The sequence below is a fragment of the Microtus pennsylvanicus genome, chromosome 4 (assembly GCF_037038515.1).
Source record: "Microtus pennsylvanicus isolate mMicPen1 chromosome 4, mMicPen1.hap1, whole genome shotgun sequence".
In the NCBI taxonomy this organism is placed as follows: Eukaryota; Metazoa; Chordata; class Mammalia; order Rodentia; family Cricetidae; genus Microtus; species Microtus pennsylvanicus.
In genome coordinates, this window is record NC_134582.1 from 11,975,417 (window position 1) to 11,993,185 (window position 17,769).

At 43.3% G+C, this 17,769-nt stretch overlaps 1 protein-coding gene across 8 annotated transcripts in view; it reads right to left on the reverse strand.

Moving 5' to 3' along the window:
- Positions 1 to 17,769, reverse strand: part of Dym (dymeclin) — a 274,253-nt gene that overhangs the window by 49,030 nt on the left and 207,454 nt on the right. The window lies entirely within an intron of this gene.

Below are 17,769 nucleotides of genomic sequence, written 5' to 3' on the forward strand. Positions count from 1 at the left end.
TTTTCTCCCCTCCCACCATGGGTTTTCAAGACAGGGTTTCTTTGTGTAGCCCGGCTATGCTGGAACTTTTGTAGACCAGGCTGGCCTTGAACTCAGAGAGATCTGCGCACCTCTGCCTCCAGAGTGCTGGGATTAAAGGCGTGCACCACCACTGTCCATGCTTATTCTGGATCAAGAGGGATAATCAACTGCAAGCCACCATCATGTTTATTTCATGTCACCAAGAGTCTGAACTATGCAGTAAAATGCTAACGTAGCCCCATTCCAGATCACCTGACATTTGTAACTGAAAAGTGGGGTAGGGGTTTTATACTGGGTGTAGCTTGCCTTGGAAGTATGAGGAACAGAGTTCAGTTCCTAGAACCCACATAAAAAGTCCAGATGTAGATGCCCGTGCCTATGACTCTAACACTGGGGAATTAGAACAGGAAGGTTCCTGGGGCTGGTGGGCCAGCCAGTCAAGCCTACTTGGTGAGTTTCAGGTCACCGAGACCCTGCCTCAGAAAAGAAAAGGAAAAAAGAAAGGTGCTGAGCCTGAGGAAGGACCCCTGATCTCCACATTCATGCAGATACACACCTGCACTTGCACAGAAACATAAACACATACCAAAATAAAGCCCAGAGCAAACGAAAGGAGCAGGGAATGCAGTTTAGTATTAGTATGCTCGCTAGCCTGTGTGGAGCCTGGGCTCAATCTTGAGTTCTGTAGAACCCATGCCAACCAACCAGTTCAACAAGCCACAAAGAATGCCATCACCATTTCCCAGAAATTATTACTAAAAGCAGAATGTTACAGATCAGGAAGACTGCTGACCCTTTCACTCAAAAGGGAAACAGCAGTTATAGCCAGACATGCAAAAATAGAAAATTCATTTCTAAAGGTTGACACTGCGCTGACGAGACAGCTCAGGAGGCAGAGGCGCTGCCACCAAGTCTGAGATCCAATGGTGGAAGGAAGGGACCAATCCCTAAGTTTTTGTTTCATTATTTATTCCAACTACAGTTCCCCTTTTCCTCCCACTCTCCTCCACCCTCCCTCATCCCTCCCCCATCCACTCCTCAGAAAGGGTAAGGCTTCCCATGAGGAGTTAACAAAGTCTCACATATCAAGTTGAAGCCGGACAGAGGCCCTCCGCCATGTATTGAGGCTGAGTAGGGTATCCTCCACAGGGAATGGGCTCCAAAAAGCCAGTTCATTACTAGGGATAAATTCTGGTCCCAATGCCAGTGGCCCCACAGACTGCCCAAGCCACGGAACTGTTACCAACATTCAGATCCTTCATGGTTCCTATGAGGGTTCCCTGTCAGTCCAGAGTTAGTGAGCTCCCACTAGGTTGGGTCAGCTGTCTCTGTGGGTGCTGTGGGACAAGGGTCTGTTCCCTGTCACTTGTATTTTAAATAAATGCTGATTGGCCAGGAGACAGGTAGCAAGTAGAGGCAGGGCAATGAGACACAAAGAAAGCAAGATATGACTGCCTTGCCAAAAAGGTACCAAGCCACGTGGCTAACACAGACAAGTATTATAGGCTAATATAAGCTATAAAAGTTATTAAGCCTGAGCTACTAGGCCAATCAGTTTATAATTAATGTAGGCCTCTATGTGATTTCTTTGGGACTTAATGACTGCAAGACCGAGAGGGAAAGAAAACCTCAGTCAACATAATGGCACCCAATGTGGGGCTGACCAAATCCAATTAAAAGCCTGAGAGAGCTAGACGGAAAAGAACAGAGTTAAGCACAGCTTATTGATAGCAGCATTTTTTACAGGTGAGCTCTGTTTGCAAAAGAGGCTTCCTGACACAGATTTAGCTACAAAAACTTTGCAGCCTTTTTAAGAGGCTCGGCCATAAAACACTTAAATGATGTTTATGAATAGCCTACAGCATGCTTCTTGGTGGTGGCACAGACCTTGAAATGCCATAGAGTTGTGACAATAAACATAGCTCTGGCCAGTACCTCCACAATGAAGCTAGATTCTCAAAAAGCTAAGGAATGGGATGGATCTAGCCATCAAAGCCATGGCTTTAATCCTAGCCATATCACTTAGCAAATTAAAGATTCATGTGGTCAGAAAAAGAGAGATATACAGTAAAGATAGATTCAAAGACAAAGAAAACCTCTAAATGGTTTACTGTGTGTTTAAAAATATATGTAGGCTTGGGAGAAAAAAAAGGATAAAATCCTTAAAATAAAAAAGAAAAAAAAAAGCAAGTAGTTGGGTGTGGTGGCACACACCTTTAATCCCAATACTTGGGAGGCAGAGGCAGACTGATCTCTGTGAGCTCAAGGACAACCTGGTCTACAGAGTGAATTCCAGGACAGCCAAAGGTACAAAGAAAAACCCTGTCTCAAAAAGCCAAAAATTAAAAATAAAAGAAATAGAGGTTAAAATAAAGCCACGTTAAAGATGAAAAAATATACAGAGAGTCTGAATACTGTATGTTATTGTGTTGTATTTAAATTGTTTGATGACTGAGGAAGGAGCAAAAGCTGCTAAAAGACATTTGATTATAAATGCTGCTGGATTAACCCAATATATAAAGTCAAAATGCTTTGACTTTAAAATTTAAGTCAAAAGATATGTTTACTTTGGAGAAGAAGTTTTGCTCTTGTTTCCACAGGAAATGGGGGACTGTGGATTCATTCTGTGTTAATCAAAATCAGGTTTGACCAAGGAAGACCCCCTGAGAAATCTCCAATAGGAGGAATGGCCCACATGTTTAAGTTCTACATCAAGAACAGCTTAAAGACTGCTTTCTGAGATGATCAAGCCTCACAGGATCAAGCCTCACAGGATCAAGCCTCACAGGCTACTCCAGTCAAGACTTGATCATAACTCTAAATTTTCTTTAGGTCCCCATATGATTATCAGTGCATCCAATCAGCAGGAAAACTACAGCCACATTTCCAAAAAATGGATTATGAATGTTTGCCTTTCTTTAGACTGTTTGTTACAAGTTGTTACAGATAATGGTAAGTAGAAAAGCTCAACAAAGGAGATTCGATTCATAGTTGTTTAAAAAAAGGGGGAAGAGTGCTCTGGGACAGTGGTCTGTATCCTGTTCACTTGTATTTTAAATAAATGCTGGTTGGCCAGGAAATATAGACGGGGCTACCAGGCAGGAAGTAGAGGTAGAGCAATGAGAATTCTGGGAAGAGGGAAGTTTCAGTCTGCAGTCATCACCCAGACACAGAGGAAGCCAGACACAGAGCAAGCAAGATGTGATTGCATCGCCGAAAAAGGTACCAAGCCACATAGCTAACACAGACAAGAATTATTTTTTCTGGGACTCTGGATTAAAGTTCTGTTTAGTGTCCAAGTCATACAAAGGGAACAAAGAGTTAAAGACAGATACATCACAAAGAGAAAACACTTTATCAAAGGTTTATTAAAATCTTTATGCTGAGTGGTGGTGGCACATACCTTTAATTCCAGCACTCAGGAGGCAGAGGCAGGCTGATCTCATGTGAGTTGGAGGCCAGCTTGGTCTACAGAGAAAGTTCTAGGACAGGCTCCAAAGCTACACAGAGAAATCCGGTCTTGTAAAACAAAAACAAACAAACAAACAACAAAACAAAACAAAAACCTTACAGTAGGGCTGAGGAGATAGCTAAGCCTGTAAGGACTCACTGCGTGAGCCTGCTACCCTGAGTTGGATCCCTGGAACCCTTCTAAAAGTGTCAGGCATACCTACACACATACCCAATATCACCACATATCACCACAACAGTGATAAATTAAAAGTAGATAAAATATGCAACAAAGATACACAAAATGGATCCAAAAAGGATAAATACTGGCAATTTCATGTGATTTAACCTAATACTCATGCCTAAATTAATTTCTTTGGCCAAAACCAGGTAAAGAATAGGAACATGTGTTAAAAACATCCTAAGAAATAAAAAAATTAAATGAAAAAATAAACCAAAAACCAATGAACTAGCTTATGATGAACTCAGAATGGATACACGAGGCTTACAATTTTTAATATTGACTAAAAGCTGGTGTCAACCGGGCGGTGGTGGCGCATGCCTTTAATCCCAGCACTCGGGAGGCAGAGGCAGGCGGATCTCTGTGAGTTTGAGGACAGCCTGGTCTACAAAAGCTAGTTCCAAGATAGGCTCCAAAGCTACAGAGAAACCTAAAAAAAAACAAAAAAGCTGGTGTCATTTGCCATTGGATGATATTCAGCATATAGTATAGAAAGGGTAGACACTGAGTGACTCACATGTGACAGATCATCAGAAGTGGCCAGGAAGCCTCGTGAAATGCCAACCCTGGGCTTGGTCAGAGACAATGCCCAGGTGCTTCTGGACAGTCAGCCAGAATGTAGGCCTGAGTTCTCTAAACTTTTCTGACTGAATATGTCTACGCGTTAAAAAAAAAAGCATGTACTTGTAATATGTTTCATTTATTTATAAATCATGCAACATACTACATATAGCATTAATTTAAAAAAGGGATTTAAGTTTGTTTTTATGTGTATGAGTGTGTATGTCAGAAAAAGGTATCAGATTCCTTGGAACTAGAGTAACAGGCGGATATGAGCTGTTGGCCAGGTCTGGGAACAAAACTGATTCTCTGCAAGAGCAGCCAGTGCTCTTAACCACCAAGCCAGCTCTCCAGCCCAGCATCAATGCTTTATCTATCACAAACTGAGTATAAAGACTTGGATGGACTGTCGAGATGGCTCAGTAGATAAGGTGCTTAGTACTAAGCCTGGTATACTCTCCAGAATCCATGTTGTGGAAGGAGAGAACTGACTCCCACAGACTGTCCTCTGATATTCATACATGTGCCATGGCATGCCTACCCAAACATATACATACATATGTGTTTATATATATGTAATACATACACATATATAAATAAAATACAAAAGAAAATCAACAATGGTGAGGTAAAGACAAATTGAACTCAATTTTAAAGAACGACTTGGTGATTCAAAAGAATTTTAGTACTCATTAAATTATTACCCACTCCGTAGACCAGGCGGGCCTTGAAGTCACAGACATCTGCCTGCCTCTGTCCCCGAGGGCTGGGATTAAAGGCATGCGCTGCTACAGCTGGCAGACACATTATTTACTCCAGAGCATCAAACGGAAATCTCCCTAGTCATGCTGATGAATCCACTGCTTGTGAGACTGGTAAAAACCTCGCTTCTATCTCCTGAGGGGCAGCTGTTCTAGAAGAGGATGCTACCTTTGCACTGTCTTTTGTCACACACGCTGAGCCTATTCTATTGCTTTCAAACTGGGGGTTAAATATGACATTTTTCAAAGATTTGTTTAATTGAATTCAGATCCTATAGGAACACATTTGCTTTTCTTTTTCTTTTCTTTCTTCTTTCCTTCCTTCCTTTTGGTGGTGGAATCCAAGTTTTGCATATGCTAGGCAAGAAGTGTACCACTGAGGTTCATCCCCAGCCACCAGATCACTAGAACAAAATGAAACACAGTGTAAGGGAATCAGAAAGGGAGTGCACCTGCCACCCTGCATACCGAGGACCTCCTTCTGTCCCTCGGAGTACCTGAAGCTTTGCAGTTCACCCTGACACAGGGTCAGAGCCAATACGATAAAGGTAGGGCTCTACCACTAAGCCACAGTGCCCACTGCCAATACTGGTGGGAAATGAAATCTCTTTTATTTTTAGATAAACAAATGAGGTTGTAATATGACCTTCCCATGACCTTGAGAAATACTGGTGGGGAGCTGCTGATCAAGACAACAAAACGCTCACAATCAAAGCTAAGTGGAGCCCACAGCACTCTTATCCTTTGAGATGTGACAGGCCAACAAAGCACGAGTTCTCACATCACTTAACCAGAGAACAAAGGGATGTAATGACAGGCCTATTTTGTTCACTCTGTGGCCTACATTGACTTGCCTCTAAGTCATGAAAAATTCTCATGTCACCAGGAGAATGGCAGGGTGGTCATGTGGCTCCAGTTCTAAGTAAATTTCATTCATTCATTTATTATTTATTTTTTAAAACCATCTCATTTGTATGTTTAAAGGCATTAGAATGTCACCACTTTAGGAAATGATAAAAAAAAATTACTTCTAGAAGATAAGTATACTTTCGACACCAGGAGGGAAGGAAGTGAATTGTCACTGGGTCTATAACCTGGAGCATGCCTTCTTTCCATGTGCAACACGAATAATAAAAACCAGAGACAGATATTTGGGTTCAAGTTGAAGATAAGAAAAGCAAAGCAAGGGCATCATTGAATAAACGGGACCTCCTGAGACTGAGAAGCTTCTGTAAAGCAAAGGACACTGTCACTAAGACAAAAAGGCAACCCACTGACTGGAAGAAGATCTTCACCAACCCCGCAACTGACAAAGGTCTGATCTCCAAAATATATAAAGAACTCAAAAAACTAGACCGTAAAAGGCTAATCAACCCAATTATAAAATGGGGCACTGAGCTGAACAGAGAATTCTCAACAGAAGAAATTCAAATGGCCAAAAGACACTTAAGATCATGCTCAACTTCCTTAGCGATCAGGGAAATGCAAATCAAGACAACTTTTAAGATACCATCTTACACCTGTCTTTGCTGGAGAGGTTGTGGAGAAAGGGGTACACCTGTCCATTGCTGGTGGGAATGCAAACTGGTGCAACCACCTTGGAAAGCAGTGTGGCGGTTTCTCAGGAAATTCGGGATCAACCTACCCCTGGACCCAGCAATACCACTCTTGGGAATATACCCAAGAGATGCCCTATCATACAACAAAAGTATATGCGCAACTATGTTCATAGCAGCATTGTTTGTAATAGCCAGAACCTGGAAACAACCTAGATGCCCTTCAACGGAAGAATGGATGAAGAAAGTATGGAATATATACATATTAGAGTACTACTCAGCAGTAAAAAATAATGACTTCTTGAATTTTGCATACAAATGGACGGAAATAGAAAACACTATCCTGAGTGAGGTAAGCAGACCCAAAAGGAGGAACATGGGATGTATTCACTCATTTGGTTTCTAGCCATAAATAAAGGACATTGAGCCTATAATTCGTGATCCTAGAGAAGCTAAATAAGAAGGTGAACCCAAAGAAAAACATACAGGCATCCTCCTGGATATTAACCTTTATCAGGCGATAAAAGGAGACAGAGACAGAGACCCATATTGGAGCACCGGACTGAAATATCAAGGTCCAAATCAGGAGCAGAAGGAGAGAGAGCACGAGCAAGGAACTCAGGACGGCGAGGGGTGCACCCACACACTGAGACAATGGGGATGTTCTATCGGGAACTCACCAAGGCCAGCTGGCCTGGGTCTGAAAAATCATGGGATAAAACCAGACTCGCTGAACATAGCGGACAACGAGGACTTCTGAGAACTCTAGAACAATGGCAATGGGTTTTGATCCTACTGCACGTGCTGGCTTTGTGGGAGCCTAGGCAGTTTGGATGCTCACCTTACTAGACCTGGATGAAGGTGGGTGGTCCTTGGACTTCCCACAGGGCAGGGAACCCTGATTGCTTTTCAGGCTGACGAGGGAGGGGAACTTGATCGGGGGGAGGGAAATGGGAAGTGGTGGCGGGGAGGAGGCAGAAATCTTTAATAAATACATAAATAAAAGAAAAAAAGAAAGAAAAGAAAAGCAGCCAGCCACTAGAGAGACCTTTGACCTCTACCAAATCTTCAGACCAAAAGGGTGAGATCCTGTCTCCAGGAATCCTCAGACCCCACACTCCAGAGAGTTCCTGTCTCTTCCCCTTTATATTCCTCTCTCTGCCTAGCCATATCACTGGTCTCCACCTCTCTAGTGCTGGGATTAAAGGTGTGTGACTCCCAAACACTGGGATTAAAGATGTGAGCCACCACCACTTGGTTCTGTTTCTCGATCGATCTTGTGTAGCCCAGGGAAGCCTTGAACTCACAGAGATCTGTCTGCCTCTGTCTCCCAAATCCTGGGATTAAAGGTGTGCGTGACCAATCCCTGGCTTCTAGTGGCTTAGCTTTGCACTCTGATCTTCAGGCAAGCTTTATTTATTGAAATACAAATAAAATATCACTGCATCCATGCTGTTTATTTAATGCCCACAGCAATTCTATGACGCTGATGAAACCTCGCCCTACAGATGAGTAAACGGGATGGGACAGACAGGAGCAGATGAGAGTGTCAGGAGCAGCTCTTCCTAGGTTCACTGAGTCTCCCCCAGTTCTCACGTGACAAATGGAGCCCAGGCTTCAGGCTTGGATGTCTCTGATTCCCAGCTCTAGTGCTAGGGATCAAACACAGGGCTTTCTTTGCATGTTAGGCAAGTGCTCTACCCCTTTATATTCCTCTTTCTTACAAAACAAAAACAAAAAAAACCACTCCTCTTTCAAAATACAGATGAGTTTCACTATTTTCAGAAAAATTAGAAGTTAGTCCTAGCTTCAGGTAGCTTTTAAAAAATATTTATTTGAATAGCTTTTTTTTCCTATCATAAAAATGTTTTAAATAAATGCTTTTCCTGAAACTAGGTCTGTTGTCTGTTTTTACAAATAAAGTTTTATGCCCACTGGCTTCTGTATTACCTATGGCAGTTACTGAACTACAACCTCAGAACTGAGTAGTTGTGATGAGACTGGAATCCCTAAACCCCCAAAGCTTTCTGTGTGTCCACTTACAGAACAGTTTATTAATCCCTTCTTTGGAAAACACATTATTATTATTTGTTTTTGAGGCAAGGTTTCATTACATAGCCTTGCTTGGAACCCACAGAGATCTGCCTGCCGCTGCTTCCCAAGTGCTAGGATTAAAGATGTATTCCACAATGTTTGGCATTTGGCTGAAAGCCATACAGTGGATAAACAGGGGGGAAAAAAGCCTTTTATGGTTTCTTTAACTTTTACCACTTTGGGAACTCGTCCTTTTTTTTCTGGAAATGTGTTGTTTGTGTACAGAGGCCAGAATCAATGTCAGTCACCTTCCTCAATTGCTCTCCACTTTACTTTCTGAGACAGGGTCTCTCACTGACGCTGGAACTTACTCATTATATGGCCAGCAAAGCCCACGGATCTCCCTGCCTCTGTCTCCCCCTCAGGGCTGGTATTTCAGGTGCATGCCAGCACATTTACATGGGTGCCAGGGAATCAAACTCAGTCCCCAACACTGCTATTGTCTCCCACCCTATTTCTTTTTGTAGAGCCAAGTTTTTGCCAAGTATGGATTTTTGTTTAGATAAGTTCCTTAGGATTTCTTTTTTTTTTTATTTTAGTTTTTTGAGACAGGGTTTCTCTGTAGCTTTGGAGCCTGTCCTGCCACTAGCTCTTGTAGACCAGGCTGGCCTCGAACTCACAGAGATCCACCTGCCTCTGCCTCCCGAGTGCTGGGATTAAAGGTGTGCGCCACCACCGCCCGGCTTCCTTAGGATTTCTTGCAGAGTATCTCTAATAGCAGGAGGTTTTCTCTGTCTGAAAATATCTTTATTATGGTCTAGATTCTAAAGACTGTCTCTGTGGAGTAGAGATCACTGAGACTTCCTGTCTCATTTTAGTGTCATTCACTGTTGCATGTACAGTTTTTGACAAGGAGATTCGTGTTACAGTCCTCTTCTGTTCTAAATGCTTGTTGATATACTGCTTCTCTTTCCTCTAACTCTTCTTAAGTCTGTATTTTTTTTTCTTTACATTTTAGGGATTAGATAGTGTGTGGGTATTAAGTGGACTTACCCTGCCTGGAGTTCTCTGAGAGTCTTGGATCTGTGCTTAGATACCTCTTTTTTTCCCTCTCTCTCTCTCCATTTGATTTTTTGAGACAGGGTTGCTCTGCATGTAGTCCTCCTGGATGTCTTGGAACTCACTCTGCAGATCAGGCTGGCTTCAGACTCACAGAGATCCACCTGCGTCTGCCTCCCGAGTGCTAGGATTAAAGACCTGTTCTTTCTCTTTTCTTTCTAACACTAATTACAGGCATGCTGGACCATCTGATGTCATCTTACAGCTCTTAGATATTCCATTCTCATTTTCCACATTTTTGTGTTTGTTAGCATTATTTCTACTGATCTATCTTTAGCAATTATATCCCCTATCCCTTAGCTACACCCAGGCCTACTGATGAGCAAGTCACAGCAATTCTTTGTCATAGCATTCCCATTTGACTTATTTTTCTTGCAGTGTCTGTCTTTGGGATTCTCTAGCTGTTTACACATGCTGCCACCTATCACACCAAGTCAGGAGTTGGTAACCTTTTTCTATAAAGGATAAGGGAGAAAGTACCGCACGGCCTTCGAGTCACAGCAGAGGCTGTATTATACAGTCTTCTGTACAGTTGTGGATGCTGCTGCTCTCAGTTCAGAGGCTATACAAGCCATGCCTCGGTCTGGCTTTGGCTGGGGGTCATGCGTTGATAGTCCTCTTAGACAGTTTAATGAGAGTAATCATATATTAAGTGCTTGGTTAATAGTTTTAACATCTGAATTGTCACTCAGCCTATTTGTTGTTTCTTGATTTTTCTGTTTATTTTTTTTTTTGGTCTGTGTTTAGTTGAATATTGGACACTATGTGGAGAGCTATGGAGACTGAGGTGACCTCAATGCTGGGCCAGATTTGAGGATGAACTAATTTATTCGGAAGGTTAACCGAATTTGAGACTTCCGTTGCTATGGCTCCTTTCAGTGACCACACCATCTAATGAGTTTCCTCCTTAGGACCTTCAGTTGCACGGCTTCTCAGCAGTCACCTCCACCTTCTGCGTTTGGATGTCCCTGTATGTCTGGGCTATGGAACCTGGCTGTTGATTCTTTTTCAGCAGTGGATGGCTGTTGCTTATGACCTAACACTTGCTAGGCGAGGTAACTCAGAACCCTGGATCTGCTATTCTAAAACTAAGCACTTAAGCAGGTTGTATGTCTAGGGCTGGCTGTGACATTTCCCCTCATCCTTTTTATTTCTTTTTTTTCCCTGACAGGCAAATAACCCCACTGAGTCTTGTGATGGACAGACACCTCCAATGGCACTCTTAGAGGCTAATGCAGTTGTTTTTACCCTTCCTCCCAAAAGGTGTTGTTTTCTTCCATTATTCTTAGTAACCAAGTTGCCTAAGGGCAATGAAGTGTGGTACCCACAATAGCTGAAGATTTTTGCACCCCTGTGAGAAAAGGGTCTGGCAGGGTTATGGGGACACATACTACTTTATGTCTGCAGCTCTTTAGGAAACTACCAGTTCACTATAAAACATATTTGAGTATAAATTATCCATGATGGGGTGTCCTCAGTGTTTTGTCTTGTTCTCTCAGGTGATCCTTATCCTCATTCACTGGAATGGCAGCGATCTGGCCCTTCTTGCCATGTCACAGGGATGCAGTCCTGGCATCTCACCTTAATCTAGAGAACAGTAGGGGAGTAGGCCTATTCCTTCTTGGATCAAGGTATCCTGGCTGTACTATGATCTCAGCTCACTGATGGACAAAACAAAAAACCAAAAACAAACAAACAACCCTCAAATCACAACAACAAACCCAAACAACAATAAGAATACCCCTATGCTTTTATAGTTTATTTTTTACTTTGTTGAGTAGAAATTCTTTCAGTGTTCTAGGCAGAAAACCCCTATCAGGAAATTTATATTTTAGTAGTAAATTCACTGAGGTATAGTTTATCACGCAATAGATGACTCCACTCATTTTAATCGAACAGTTGAATGAGCTGACAAATGAGTACTCGCACCTGGCCTTGCCCATCTTCTCAACATGCCTACCTCTGTTTCCCCAGACAGTCCTCCTTCACCTCATTTTACCCCCGTGTTCTCAGGTTTGAACACTCTGCATCCAGAGAGCAACGGGGCTCTCTCAAGCGTCTCTTTCAAGCCTCGTTTCAGTTCATTCCAGGGAAGCTTCCTAACTACTCTCTAGAAACCTGCAGCTTCCCACTTCATTCCATGTGCTCTTATTTCCCTTTCCTCCTCCTCTTTTCCTGCTGTAGCCACGGGACAGACATTGACACTATTTACTGTGATATGAAAGACTGAAGAGAAGAAAGCCCTGTGTTCACTTTTTGGACAAAGTAACAGTTTATGATTTAATCAATTGATGTGTAGGGAGTGATATTTTGTTTGTGTTTTAACAAAGCTTGCCTGAAAATCAGAGTGCAGAGCTAAGTCACTTGAGGCCAGGCAGTGGTGACACACAACTTTAATCCCAGGACTTGGGAGACAGAGGCAGATGGATCTCTGTTAGTTCAAGGCCACCCTTGGCTACACAAAATTGATTTAGACTTAAGGGAAACGGGGCTCACACAAAGGTGATCCCAGCACTTGGGATCTCATGTCTCTAATCCCAGTACTAGGGAGGTGGAGACTGGAGTGATATGGCTGGGCAGAGAGAGGAACATAAGGCAGGAGGGACAGGAGTCATTGTAGTCTGAAGATGCAGTCTGAGGCAGTCAGTCAGAGGACACAGTCCAAGGAAGCAGTCTGAGGACAGGATCGCCCTTTTGGTCTGAGGATTCCCTAGAGGTAAAAGGTCTCTCTAGTGACTGGCTGCACTGTTTCTCTGATCTCTCAACTTTCACCCCCTAACATCTGACTTTGGGTTTTTATTAAGAACAATTAGAATTTCTACTACTAATATGGGTGGGATTGTCAAAGAAATCCCACTGAAGAAAACTGAAAGGCGCTGGTCTGAAGTGCAGCAAGGGCGGTCAGGGCCGGAAACACAATGTGAACAGTAAAGTGTGTCATCCAGAGGTTAGCGTGTTCTCTCAGTCATTTCCTGCCTCAGCTACCTAGGAAGTCACTCATGCTTCCTATGGTGGTCCTAATTACTTTATTCTGCTCCTTAACTCAGTTGGATGACACTGTCTTCTGTTCTGGACAGAAAGAATATGTACAGTGGGTGATGCAAATCTGGGCACCTGAAAACATGTCAACTCATGTGTAGATGTTGGAGGTGCTGGAAGATTAGTCATCCTATCTGAGCTATTCCATGTTACTGAATCTTACAGAAAAACACCAACTCCCAATTCCATCAGCTACATCTCTCACCCCCCCCCCCCCAACAGTTTTTAACAGCCAAGGTCTGCTGAAGCCCCAATTTCAAGGTAAAGTACAAAAGAGCAAAGAGGAAAGATGTTACTGATACATCCTTGTTGCAGAGATATTGTTACTATGCATCAAAATATAATGGACTCTCAATGTGCAGGGTTCTATTTTGGATTAAAGTATGCAGCAAAAAGTTGGTGGACTGTTGGAACCTTTATTCATTTTGAGTCTTAGGTTCTTCTAAGTGAATGTTGAAGACGACATGGGATTTAGGATGAGAAGAGCTGGATTCAAGTGCCAGAGTGACTTACCAGCTAAGTGATTCCCTGCCAACCACTCCCCCTCTCTCTAAGGACTGTCTCCCTCCTGGGGCAGATGAGCAGTCAGTGAGGGCTGCACTGGAACATCATTAACAATGACAGGCATATTCAGGGCATGTTCAGAGTGATCTAGCTATTAATTTGATTTTGTAAACTGAAAAGTAGTATACTGCCCAATCTAGACACTGCACGCTTGCTGAATATAGGTTAAATGCCATGGAATGGCTTATTCCGACAATGCTGGGTAAGGAGGCACTGGCTATAAGGCCAGCTGCACAACTGCTTTACTTCCATGCATGGGTTCTGCAGTAAGGCCTCACTTGCTCCCCTCCACTCTGCTCTCATCCTTTTTGAAACACACCGAGCTAGAAATGGTGAAAGTTCAAAACTGTACATTGTCCTTACAAAAGGATAAGACCCCCCCACTCAGGACCTTTTCTTCTTCCTTTTTGTCAAGTAGCCCAGGTTGGCCCAGGACTTATGCTCCTCTATCTTGGGCTCCTAAATGCTGGGATCACAGGGATGAGCCACCAAGCCCAGCTCTCAGAGACATCTTAGTGCCCACCAATAGCCTGGTTATCAACAGTAACCATTCTCGCCACTACTATGATACAGAATGCAGACTGACTGGACTCTGTAGGAGAGAGGAACTAGGAAGAGCTTCCTGCTTGTGTGTATTGTTAGATCAGATGGTTTTAGGGAGTAGGCATGGTGAGTAGGCATGGCCTTATTATTAGTCCATCTGACCTTGACTTCTGGCTCTATCATTTCTGAATTGGATGGCTGTGAGTCATCTGAACTTTCCAAACCTGTTTCATTATCTGTAAATTGAGGATTAAATTGAATACACCTCAGAGGTTTATTTTATAATAAAGATTAAGATAAGACATATAAATGCTAGGCAAGCAAGCAATAAAAGCAAAAATGAAGAAGGAGAAAAGAAACAAGTGGTTTAAATGCAAATTTAAAACTAAATCATCAAAAAGATGTGCTAGTTCACAAAGACCTACTGTCACCACAACTGTGACCACAGGATTCCTGGCTCTGGGCTAGCAGGTTGTCAGAAACACGAAGAAAACCTTAGCTACAATAATGAAAAGAACTGGGAATTAAACAGCATTCCCCCCCCCAAGAGATTGCAGGCATATATAATCACCCATCTACTGCACATACTGAAGAGGCCACCCAAAAAGGAAGAAAGGGATAGAGGAAGTGAAAGGGAGGGTGAGGGAAGAAGAAGGTACATGTACTGGCTAATTTGACATCAACTTGGCACAAGCTAGAATTATCTTAAAAGAGAGAATCTCAATTGAGAAAATGATTCCATAATTTCTTAATTAGTGATTGATAGGGGAGGGCCCAGCCCATGGTGGGTGATATCATCCCTGGGCTGGTGGTCCTGGGTTCTAAAAGAAAGGAGGCGGAACAAGCCAGGAGGAGCAAGTTAGTAAGCAGCACCCTTCATGGTCTCTACATCAGCTCCTGTCTCCAGGTTCCTGCCCTGCTTGTGTTCCTGCCCTCATTGTTTTTGATAATGAACTGTTGTATGGAACCGTGAGTGAAATAAATCCTTTCCTCTCAAGTTGCTTTGGTCATGGTGTTTCATCGTAGCAGCAATAACACTGACTGGGGCACTCTGGGAAAGGAAACTGGAGGAAAGCAAAAGCTAGGCTAGGAAGAGGACAGCCAGTTGGGCGGACACAGCGAATGGGATGTCACAGGATAGAGACATGGAGGCTGGAAAGGATTGTCACTATTAAACACTTTTATAATGCAAAGAAGAAAAGACTACTCACCACTGAAATATCCATCCTTATTTATTTATTTATTATGTATACAATATTCTGTCTGTGTGTATGCGTGCAGGCCAGAAGAGGGCACCAGACCTCATTACAGATGGTTGTGAGCCACCATGTGGTTGCTGGGAATTGAAATCAGGACCTTTGGAAGAGCAGGCAATGCTCTTAACCTCTGAGCCATCTTGTAGGCATAATCATTCAGCAAAGTGTCCCAAGCAGGATAAAAGGGCAGAAATCACGGCATGCCATCAGTACAACCACAGAGGAGTCTCCTGGGAACCTCTCTGTACCAGGGCAGGTTACTTGCCATCTTACTGCCTAAGCCCCTTGAGGAGCTGTGACAAACTTGTGCCACCAGGTCCAGTTGAAAACCCTTACAGTAGCTTCACAGACCGTCTCTGTCCCCTCAGTATTATCTCAGATACAAGAGAATCTGACTACTGGGGTGGATGGATACAGCAGCCATCTCAGCTTAGGAAACTTGGGTCCGAGAGAAACCCACCTACACTGTGACAGTTTAAGCTTCTGGGTTCCTATAAAGGACATACTTGGTCATGAGATCTATGAAGGACATACTAGGTCATGAGATCTATAAAGGACATACTTGGTCATGAGATCTATGAAGGACATACTAGGTCATGAGATCTATAAAGGACATACTTGGTCATGAGATCTATGAAGGACATACTAGGTCATGAGATCTCTTACTTTTCAAAGCCCCTAACGATTGCTTCTCACTAGGTATTTATAGTTCTTCCCAATGTAGACTCAGCTTGCCAATCAAATGTCATTTTATCATAGCTCTGTATCGTAGCGGGGTTGCTTGGCGACACAGCTGACATTCCACCTTTGTTAGCTTTCCAGGGAGCTGAGCTAGAAGCCGGTTAGCACAATTTCTAATGCATATTGAGAAAGAATTTTGTTATTCCTTTAACTCACGAGCACTATGATTTTTAAATATAAGTGTTCACTTCCAAAAACACACAGATATAAATTTGTCAAGTGAGCTCTGCTCTACAAAGCTCCTCTTCCCAGGGAAGGGCAGTTTCCACCTGGCAGTCCAGTTCTGACACTGCCGTAAGCGTGCCTGTGCAGAGGAAGGTCTCTGGGGCCTTTTTCTGAGAGTTAGGGTCAGAGCTGGGGCTGTGTTCTCCCATCCTTGGTGTTTGTGCTCTTTTCTTATTCCAAAGCATACAATTAACATAAAACCTGAAACTGTAAATCCCAGTCTGTAGTTTTCACCTATCTTATTACAGAAGGCAGGACAACTTGTGACGGGTATCCCTTGGGTAATAATTTATTTCATAGTTTTATTAATACTAATATTCCTCAATTTAAAAAGAGATTATGGGGATGAGATGTGGCTCAGTGGTTATGGCGGCTCCCAACCGTTAACTCTAATCCCAGGGGATGCTCCTCTGGCCACCTTGGGCATTGCATGCATGTGGTACACGTACATACATGTAGGCAAAACAGCCATATACATTAAAAAAAGAGTAAGAGTTTATGAAAATTAAATCTGGTGTGAAGAAGGAGGATTTGGAACCAGAGAAGTATTTTCATGCTCCCAACCAAGAAGATCAAACCCAAGGTTTCCTGTACGTTAAAGAAACCTTACCTAGCCGGGCTGTGGTGGCGCACATCTTTAATCCCAGCACTCGGGAGGCAGAGACAGGTGAATCCCTGTGAGTTCAAGGCCAGCCTGGTCTACAAGAGCTAGTTCAGGACAGTTAGGATTGTTACACAGGGAAATCCTGTCTCGAACCCCCCCCCCCAAAAAAAAAACCCACCCTACCTTCCTCTGGGCTATCCCTCTGCTCTCTAGAGAAGAAATACTGACCTGTAACCTGAGGCTTTTGGATATGCAAATAACAGTAAGTCTACCTGGAGCACTCAGCTGGGTTTTTGCACCGTGGCTGCAGTGGTGCTGACTAGAAAACGCCTGATGCTGGTGCACACTCCCGTGATAACCAAGATTTGGAAGAGGAGGAGATGCAGCCCATATTTTGCTCTAGTTGCAACACTGAGGGACACAGGAAAATACTAATTAAACCGCTAGCAATGAGTTGTTATTTTTTTTCTCCCTTCTTACCCATCTCCAGGGTCTCCTAAAGTTTCTGAGGCTGGCCTTGAACTCAAGACACTTCTGCTTCAGCCTCCTGATTGCTGGGATGAGTGGTTTGCTACAGCAGTCTCCACTGGGGCTCCACTCAGTGTACTCTGAGAATTCCAGAGCATCCAGCAGCAGTTATGTCCTGTGGAGTGAGACACTGGGCTGGTGGGGGAAGGACAGGAACTCAGCCTACTTTGGTAACATGCCTTAAGGGGATGACCAGGAACTATGCACAGCAAAGAGGCCCTTAGAAGTCATTCCCTATTCCTACCCCAACTTGGAGCACCCTTCTAACTGGGTCTTTGAAACCCTGCAGGCAGCTTGTAGAGCCCTGGTAGGAGCCTGACGATTCTCACCTGAGAACAACAGCTAGCCTGGGAAAGGAGAGAACAAGACTCTCATAGAGAAATAACTCCCCCTAGATCTGACCAATGAACATCAATCTTTAGTCTAAAGGTGACTGATGACAACCAAGTACAGAAAATCAAGACGTTTCACAAGCAAAGGCTGGAGAGGCCAGAAACCCTAGGGAGGAATGGAGGAACCAGACATT